The following is a 10,085-nucleotide window of genomic DNA, read 5'->3' on the forward strand; positions in this document are numbered from 1 at the left end:
GGGGGACGCGCCGACCCGGTTCGGAAGAGCGGGCCGGGAGAGGACGAGGGACCACGGGCGAGGCCGAGGCGACGGGGAAGGCGCGAGAAAGGCGGCCGGCGGGGAAGGGGACGCCACGGGACCCCTCGGGCGCAGCCGACCGCGGCCGGGACACACACGCGGGGGTCTCACCGCCGGCAGCCTCCGAGCGCGAAGGCGGCCCCACGCGGCACCCGGAGCGGCCGACCGGCCCTCGGCGCTCCCCGCGGCTCCCCCCCACCACCGCCGCAGTCGCGGCCGGTCCCCCCCGGCACCCTCTCTTCCCTCGCACGCGCGCCACAGGCCGACCCCCCGAAACCCTCCGGGAAGCCCACCGGGCCCCACGCGGGGCGCCACCGACCCGGTCCCGAAGGCGCGCGCCGGGGGACGCGGACACCGGGCCAACCAGTGGCCGGCGGCGGCGCCCCCAACAAGGCGGTGCCGGGTTCGGTCCCAGACGGGGCCACCAACCGACGTCAAGCCGGCGAGCCGCTCGGGGAGAAGAGAGGATCGGCGGGCGGCGGGCGGGGAAGAGGGCACAGACGGGCAAGGGCACCCGGGAGCCCGCAGAGGCGGCGGCTCGGGGAGAAACCTCAGGCACGGCCGGGCCACCAGGAAAACACGGCCGCGGGATCCCACCGCCACAGACACGAGGGCGGTCCCGCGGCGCCCCGCCTGGGACGCCGGACGGCCCTCGGCCCCCACCCGAGACCCGCCTCGCGAGCCCCGGGGTCCCGCCACCGGGGGCCCCGAAGCGACCGCAGCCACAAGCCCGACAACGCCAGCACCACCCATCGCGCTCGTGATTCTCTCCGTCCATCCTCCGGCCCGGTCCCGCTCCGGGAGACCGGCGCGCCCCCACCGTGGGACGCTTTCCCAGGGCCAGGCGGCCCGACCCCGCGCCACGCAAACGCGGTCGTGGGCACCGGTCACGACTCGGCACACGGGAGCGGGCGGAGAGCCGACTCGCGGCGGAGGGGGTCACGCGCCGGACGGAACGCCGCGCGCGCACACCCACCGCCCGCCGGCCGCCACGTCCCAACCCGCTGGGACGCCAGGGCCCGGCCCGGCGGGATCCTCCCCCGACTCAGAAGGGGGAGGCGCGGGCCACAGTAGGCGACGAGCCGCGCTCGGCCACCACCGCGGTGGCCGGCGGAAACCCTCGCTCTCCCCCGCGAACCCCGTCGAGGGGGAAGGGGAGGAGGGTCCTCTGCGAGCGAGTCGCTACGGCAGCGCTCCCATCACGGAGGCAGAGACAGAGGCGGCAGTCCGGGGGATCCGGTACCCCAAGGCACGCCTCTCGGATCGCTAGAGAAGGCTTTCTCACCGAGGGTGGGTCACACTCCCCCACACGCCAGCCGCCCCTCCTCGGGCCCGCAGAGGCGCCGAGGGACGCCTGGGGAAGGGAGGGGGCCTGCAGTACGAGGAAACACCTGCGTGCGGCCACCTTGAGCGTCCGCGGTCAGGGCGGGGGCCCGGCCGGTGCGCGCGTGCGCGCAACCCCACGAGGCCCCCCCGTCCACCCGCCTCCTTCCTTCCGAGGCAAAGCACCCCCGAAGTCAACCCACACACTACCGGTCGGAGGCAGAACGGCAGCCCCTCGGCGGCCGGCCGGCGCACGCGCCACCGGCCCGAACCCACCGCGATCGCTCACACGGCCCGCGCGCACCCGCCAGAGGGGAGCACGGGACGTGCGCTCGCCGGACCAGGCGGACGCCCTTCCCCGCGTGGGAGGGGCGCGTCTCGTCTCCCTCGACCGCCTCGAACCCCACACCGACGAGCTCCCTCAGGACCCACGCGCGGACACCGCGGCGGCGACCGGAAGAGGGGGCGCTGGGGGCGGGAACGACACACCACCGCTCGGCCTCGGGCACCTGAGGGACAACCCGGAGCGCTCCAGGAGCACCGCAAAGGCCCAAGCGGAGCCGACGCTCGCGCACACCCCCCGAGAGGGCAGCACGACGGGCCGGCGGGACGGCACCCCCCACCGCCGCGGAGGGGGGCCGCCCGCAAGTCCACAACCACCGGAGGCGACAGCGAGGGGTGCCTGCCGCGTCAGAGGACCCCGCCGACCCGCCCCGCGACGCAGAAGGCAGCGGGCGGGACGGCGAGGTCGGGCCGGGCTCCGCACCCCACACGCCTCCCCCACACGCGCCACCCGCAGGCGGGGAGAGGAGAGACGAGGGGACCCCGCGGGGCGGAGCGAGAAGAACGGTCCCGTTCGCCACGAACGTCCGCCCCTCGCCCGTCGCGGCTCGGACCCGGCCCGGGAGAGCACGACGTCACCACATCGATCACGAAGAGCCCCCCGGGAGCGGAGGTCGGCCGGCCGGCCGACGCCCTGCTCCGGGGAAGGGGCGGCGGACAACCCAGCGGAGACGAGAATGCCTGACACGCACGGCACGGAGCCAGCGGGGTGGGGTTGTCGCGGCCGCCCCGGGCGCCCGCAGCGGAGAGCGCACGGGGGCAGGGTGGCCCTCGCCGCCTTCCCCGCCGCCCCCAGGCGGGTCAGAGACCCGGACCCGGGCCGGCACCGGGAGTCGGGACACGCCCGGGCGCGCGAGAGGACAGCAGGCCCGCGGGCCCCAGCAGGCGGCTCAAGCAGGAGCACGGCCGGCTAGCCGGGTCACCGGTAGGCCAGAGCCCCGCACGCATCCGGAGTCCCAACCTCTCCAGCGACAGGTCGCCAGAGGACAGCGTGTCAGCAATAACCCGGTGGCCCAAGATGCAGACTCGGAGTGAAAGATATACCTCCCCCGGGGCCGGGAGGTCGTGTCACCGACCACGCCGCCGGCCCAGGAAACGCGCGACACGGACACCTGTCCCCAAAAACGCCACCATCGCAGCCACACACGGAGCGCCCGGGGCCCTCTGGTCAACCCCGGGACACACGCGGGAGCAGCGCCGGGCCAGGGACGCCCTCCCGGCCGCCCGTGCCACACGCAGGGGGCCGGCCCGTGTCCCCAGAGCGGGAGCCGGAAGCATTTTCGGCCGGCCCCTCCTACGACCGGGACACACGAGGGACCGAAGGCCGGCCAGGCGCGACCTCTCGGGCCGCACGCGCGCTCAGGGAGCGCTCTCCGACTCCGCACGGGGACTCGCCAGAAAGGATCGCGGCAGAGGGACCGCGGCCCGGCCCGGGGACCGCTCCCCGGCACCCGGGGGACGGGGGCAGGACGGTCCCCGGCTCCCCACGGGGACTCGGAAACGAATTCGGCCGCCGCCTCAGACGGCCAGGATGAGCGCGGACGGACCCGCGACCGGGCCGGGAAGGGCGTCCCCAGCCTCCCGCGCCACGCGCGGCGGGTCCCCGCGGGTCGCGGCTCGGGCCTCGGGAGCTGCGGCGCGCTGGTCGACCGGCCCGGGCAGCCCCACGCCCGGCTCGGGCCCAGAAGCGCAGCGACAGCCTCTCCCCCACGTAAACCTGCACGCCAGAGCTCTGACTCACAAGCGACGCGCCACAGCTCTGGCGCCACCGGGCCAGCCGGGCTGACGACCGCGGGCTTTCCGGAGCTCTGCACAGCTCACAGCGGGGACGGTCCCCTCCCTCGGCAGCTGCCACCGCAGCTCCGGAAGCCGAGAGCACGATCTAAAAGCGGCCGCCAGATGGAGCCCGACGACCGCCGCGAACGTCAGCGAGACAGATCCGGATGGCAGGCAGGGCGGCCCGTGGACCGCAAAAGCGAAACCGTGAGCCGAGAAGCTCTTCCCGAGGCCGAAAACGCAGCCCCTCTGCCCCAACCCCACACACACGGTGCCCAAAACGCGTCTCTGCCTCGACCGCGACAGAGTCAGAAGACAACCCACGGCGCGTGGGTGTTCGGAGATGCATCTCGGAAGCAGGGAGGGAGGGAGGGAGGGAGGGAGGGAGGGAGGGAGGGAGAAAGAACACACAAGGACTCGGTCGCGGGTCGCTGCAGACACACGGAGAGGCAAAATGCATAGGCTCTTCCGGAATCCACGCAGAGACAGACGGGGGGGGGGGGTGGGGGGGGCGGGGAATGGGGAAAAGAGACAGATGGTGAAAGGGAAGGAGGGAGGGAAGGGAGCAGGGAGGGAGGGAGGGAGGAAGACAATGGAGAAAAGAGAATTTAAAAAACGTCGATACACAGAGAAAACTTTTGAAACACTCCATTTTTAAAAGACAGACGGAAAGGAAAGAAACATGAAAAAGAGAGAAAGAATGAGGAAAGAAACGAAGGAAAGAAGGGAAAAAGAAACAGAGAGGAAAGAAAAAAGAAGGAGAGACAGGGAACGAAAGAGAAATAAAGCACGAAGGAGAAAAGATCAGAAAGAGAGAGAGAAGGAAAGGAAGAGAGGAAGAAAAACCTACAGAAGGAGAGAAAGGAAGAAAGGAAGGAAGAAAAACGTAAAGGAGAGGAAGAAAGAAAACAGAGATAAGTACGTACACTTGTTCATTTATAAACATAAATACAACACTTTTCGTACGTAAACGTAAACGTATTTCTCGACGATCGCTTCTCTGTAGAGCGATGTGTATTTATTTGTATCACAGAAACACCTACATCTATCATATAGAAGGATGTTTCTATACAATCGGTACGTGTTTACTACACACGAGAGTAGTAAATGCAAAGATATACGCATTGTCGTTTACATACAAATGTACAAAAATGTTCACATTAATAAACGTCAGTAAATACATGGAAAGGAAAGAAAGAAAAAAAACGAAATGAGTCAACAGGCCGGGCACGGTGGCTCACGCCCGTCATCCCAGCACTTCGAGAGGCCGAGGTGGGCGCATCACATGAGGTCGGGAGTCGGAGGCCAGCCTGACCAACACGGAGAGACACGGTGTGCCTACTAAAAACGCAAACATCAGCCAAGCCAGGCGTGGGGGTGCCTCCCTGTAATCCCCGCTAATCAGGAGGCTGAGGCAGGAGAAGCCCTCGAACCCGGGAGGCGGAAGGTGCGGTGAGCCAAGATCGCGCCATTGCACTCTAGCCGTGGAACCAAGAGTGAAACTCTGTCTCAAAAGGACGAAACAGAAAGAAAGAAAGAAAGAAAGAAAGAAAGAAAGAAAGAAAAGACAGAAAGCAAGCAAGCAAGAAAGCAAGCAAGAAAGCAAGCAAGAAAGCAAAAAAGCAGGAAAGATAGAAAGAAAGAGAAAAGAAAGCAAGAAAGCAAGAAAGAAAGAAAGAAAAAGAAAAGAAAGCAAGAAAGAAAAGAAAGCTAGAAAGAAAACAAAGCCAGAAAGAAAGCAGGAAAGAAAGCAAGAAAGCAAGAAAACAAGAAAGCAAGAAAGCAAGCAAGAAAGAAACAAAAGAAAGAAAGAAAGAAACCAAGAAAACAAGAAAGCACGAAAGCAAGCAAGCAAGCGAGAGAGCAAGAAAGAAGGAAACAAAAGAAAGAAAGCAAGAAAACAAGAAAGCACGAAAGCAAGCAAGAAAGCAAGAAAACAAGAAAGCAAGAAAGCAAGCAAGAAAGAAAGAAAAAGAAAAGAAAGCAAGCAAGAAAGAAAAGAAAGCAAGAAAGAAACAAAAGAAAGAAAGAAAGCAAGAAAACAAGAAAGCAAGAAAGCACGAAAGCAAGCAAGCAAGCAAGAAAGCAAGAAAACAAGACAGCACGAAAGCAAGCAAGCAAGAAAGCAAGAAAGAAAAAGAAAGGAAAGCCAGAAAGCAAGCAAGCAAGAAAGAAAAGAAAGCAAGAAAGCAAGAAAACAAGCAAGCAAGAAAGCAAGCAAGAAAGAAACAAAAGAAAGAAAGAAAACAAGGAAGCAAGAAAGCACGAAAGCAAGCAAGCAAGCAAGCGAGAGAGAGAGAGAGAGAGAGAGAGAGAGAGAGAGAGAGAGACAGAGAGAGAGAGAGGCTGGGCGCTGTGGCTCACCCCTGTCATCCCAGCACTTTGGGAGGCCAAGGCAGGCGGACCACCTGAGGTTGGGAGTTGGAGACCAGCCTGACCAACATGGAAAAACACCGTCTCTACTAAAAGTACAAACATCAGCCAGGCACGGTGGCCCATGCCTGTAATCCCAGCTAATCAGGAGGCCGAGGCAGGAGAATCGCTTGAACCTGGGAGGCGGAGGGTGCGGTGAGCCGAGATCGCGCCATTGCCCTCTAGCCTGGGCAACAAGAGTGAAACTCTGTCTCAAAAAAAAAAAAAAAAAAAAAGGAAGAAGAAGAAGAAAAAAAGAAAGTAATAAGAAAGAAAGAAAGAAAGAAAGAAAGAAAGAAAGAAAGAAAGAAAGAAAAGGCAAGGCCAGGCAAGGCCAGGCAAGGCAAATCTACCTGCTTTCACTACATCTGGGGAGAATCGGGAAAGTCCCCAACAACAACAAGGCCTAAAGTGGAGCTGCCATCTGTCAAACCCGAGCGGAAGAGTCCACGCGGGTTAAAGACACGAAGAAAGACAAGGAAACCATCGACCGAGGAGAAGAACAATCTGGCCCAGCCAGGGTCTGTCTCCTGAGGTTGTCTGGGCAACCAGGGAATGGGACGGAGGGAGGGCGGGCCTCCGAGACTCCGTCTCGAAACAGAAATCATGAGAATAAAATAAAAGTAAGTTAAAAAAAAGAAATCACGCATAATTCCTAACGTGTTTGATGCCTCGAAAGGCGAGAGGCGTACGTACGTGGATGTCACGGTGGGGTTGTTTTTTGTTGTTGTTGTTGTTGTTGTTGTTGTTGTTGTTTTTTCTTTTTCCCCGGAAACTCACTTTTTAATTATTTTGTTGCATTTCATTTTCATTTTCATTTTTTTGAGACGGAGTCTCGCTCTGTCGCCCAGGCTGGGGTGCAGTGGCACGATCTCGGCTCACTGCAACCTCCACCTCCCAGGTTCAAGCGATTCTCCTGCCTCAGCTCGGCCTCCCGAGTAGCTGGGATTACAGACAGTACAGCACAGCACGGCGCCCGGCTAATTCTGTGTATTGTGAGTAGAGACGGGGTTTCACCATACTGGCCCTGTTGGTCTGACCGCCTCTTGATCCACCGGCCTTGGCCTCCCAAAGTGAGGGGGTGACAGGCTTGAGCCACCGCGCAGGGCCCATTTATTTTATTGCATTGTATTTATTTATTTTAATTTATGTATTTGTGTATTTATTTATTTATTTATTTATTTATTTATTTTTGAGACGGAGTTTCGCTGTTTTTGCTCAGACTGGAGTGCGATGGCGCAATCTCGGCTCACCGCAACCTCCGCTTCCCAGGTTCAAGCGATTCTCCTGCCTCAGCCTTCCTAGCAGCTGGGATTAGAGGCATGTGCCACCGCGCCCGGCTAGTTTTGTATTTTCAATTGAGACGGGATTTCTCCATGTTGGTCGGGCTTGTCTCCAACTCCCGACTTCAGGTGATGCGTCCACCTCGGCCTCCCAAAGTGATGGGATGACAGGCATGAGCCACCGCACCCGGCCTATTGTATTGTATTGTATTGTATTGTATTGTATTGTATTGTATTGTATTGTATTGTATTGTATCCTATCGTATCGTGTGGTATTTTATTGCATTGCAATGGATTGTATTGACTTATTTTATTCAGTTAGTTACTTTTGTGTTATTTTATTTATTTATTTGTTTGTTCGTTTTTGCCTGATCAAAGGTCAATCAGACCCAGTCGTCAAAGTGGCGATTTCCTAGGCAACAAAGGAGGGAGGAACTTGGAGGTGGGGGTGGGGGCGGTGGAGAAGACACAGTTGCCCCAGGCTGTGCGCAGGCGGCCTGGTGCTCCCTTCCTCTGTGAGGCCTCCGTTTTCAGAGTCACAGTGACCGCTAGGTGATGCCCGACGTCTGCCAGTGAGAGTGTCAGCCCGGAATGAATTGGGATCCCCTGGGGAGGGGGTGGGGGGAAGGATGGAGGCTCCCACAGCACAGTGGGTCACCGCGCCCTCCAAAGCGATCCCCACAACTAATCGACCAGGGCTCCTGGGGGGACGCAGCCTAAGTCCCCCACCCATCGGATCATCTGGAACTTCCGTCCAGAGACGAGAGACCGACTGGGAATTCTCTCAGTCAAGGTCCAAACTGAAAAGAATCACTGGCACGGACAGCAGGACTAAGGCCATTTCTAAAAGACTGGTTTCTGTGTTTTGGGTGAATCTGTGTATTTCTGTATCACAAAATGACTGACTTTGAACGTTACGATTTTTCTCCTCCTTACGTGTACGGTCCTGTGATAGACAGACCAGGGGACTCCTCAGCTCAGAGTCCATGAGGCCAGAAGCTGACGCCCCAAATTTCTATTGAGAATGAATTTAAGCACGCCAGCCAAACGCTCTGCCGTGAAACTGTCTGTCGGGAAGACAAGCGGGGGAGGGGGGAAGGGGGGGTCCGGGCGCCGTAGGCTCGCGCCTGTCATCCCCGCACTTTTGGGAGGCCGAGGGCCGGTGGATCCCTCGGCCCAAGCCTTGGCAACACGGTGAAACCTCGTCTCAAAAAAAAAAAAAAAAAAAAAAAAAATTACAAAAACTAACTGGTTTCATAACCTGGACTCAAAGTTAATAAATAGATAAATAGGCCGGGGGCGGTGGCTCACGCCTGTCATCCCAGCACTTTGGGAGGCCGAGGTGGACGGATCACAGGGTCAGGAGATCGAGACCATCCTGGCTACCACAGTGAAACCCCATCTCTACTCAAAATACAAAAAGTCAGCCAGGCACAGTGGTGGGCGCCTGTAGTCCCGGCTACTTGGGAGGCTGAGGCAGGAGAATGGCGTGAACCCGGGAGGCAGAGCTTGCAGTGAGCCGAAATCGCGCCGCTGCACTCCAGTCTGGGCAACAGAGCGAGAGTCTGTCTCGAAAATAAATAAATAAGTAAATACATAAATCAATAAATGTAAATAAATAAATAAATAGATTAAAATTGAAAACTAAAAAAAAGTAAAATAATTTAAAAAAAAAAAACGTAGCCGGCCGGTCACGATGGCTCACGCCTCTCACCCCAGCACTTTGGGAGGGCGAGGCGGGCAGATCCACTGGGGTCGCCAGTTCGAGACCAGCCTGACCCACATGGAGAAATGCCGTCTCTACTAACAATACAAAATCAGCCGGGTGTGGTGGCCCCTGCCTGTAATCCCAGCTACTCAGGAGGCTGAGGCAGGAGAATCGTTTGAACGCGAGAGGTGGAGGTTGCGGTGAGCCGAGATGGTGCCACTGCACTCCAGCGTGGGCACCAAGAGTGAAACTCCGTCCGAAGGGGAAAAAAAAAATAAGTGCTGTATTCTGTTATTTTTGCTTCCTACCCTGACAAGAACATAATACAGCTGTTGTCTTTCTGCCTGCCTGCCTGCCTGCCTGCCTGCCTGCCTGCCTGCCTGCCTGCCTGTGGCAGGGCCTCATTCTGTCTTTCGCCCAGACTGGAGCGCAGTGACACAATTATGGCTCACTCACTGCAGCCTCAACCTCCCCAGGGTTAGGCGATTCCTCGAGGGATCCTACGGCCTCGGCCTCCCAAAGTGCTGGGGTTACAGGCGCGAGCCACCAGCACCCGGCCTGAGTTAATACATCTGGTCTCACTACGTCTTAACCACGCACCCACGAAGAACTCAAGTCAAGAGAGAGTCGGCAAGAGACTCTCAGCATTCTCTCCCGAAAGCACGTGTGTCCCGAGCTCCTGTGGTTTCAGGTGGCCGCGCGTAGAGGAGAGATTTCCAATGTTTCCGGAGAGGTGCGAGCCACAGTCACTCGGGGCATCCGAGCACGAGATGGGGTTTCTGACAGCGACTGAAGGGCCAGGAAGGGCCAGAATCTGCCAAGGCCCGCGTTCCAGGGTGGGGCCGATGGAACCCAAGGTAGAGGGAGTCAGCGGTCCGCACAGAGAGAGCTCCAGCCCTAGGCCCCACTGTGCAGACCGAATCAGAAGGAAGAGAGTCCTTCGTCCTACCTGCCACATCCCTCACATCCCCCCACTGAACTTGGGAGTGGATCCGTGTTCTAAACACGAGGTGACTCTCGGTTTGCAATGGATCACAAGGGGCCGGGCTTTCCAGAGTCGGCAGGATAAAGAAGTCATTCTGGCTCGGACTCCCCCATCCCACGGTAAACGGTCGGTAACGGTCGCTGGTGACTTTAAATGAGCCGGGGCTGGCCGGGCCGGAGCCGCTATGGGGGTGGGG

Source organism: Pan troglodytes, chromosome 14, assembly GCF_028858775.2.
Source record: "Pan troglodytes isolate AG18354 chromosome 14, NHGRI_mPanTro3-v2.0_pri, whole genome shotgun sequence".
NCBI classification, from domain to species: Eukaryota; Metazoa; Chordata; class Mammalia; order Primates; family Hominidae; genus Pan; species Pan troglodytes.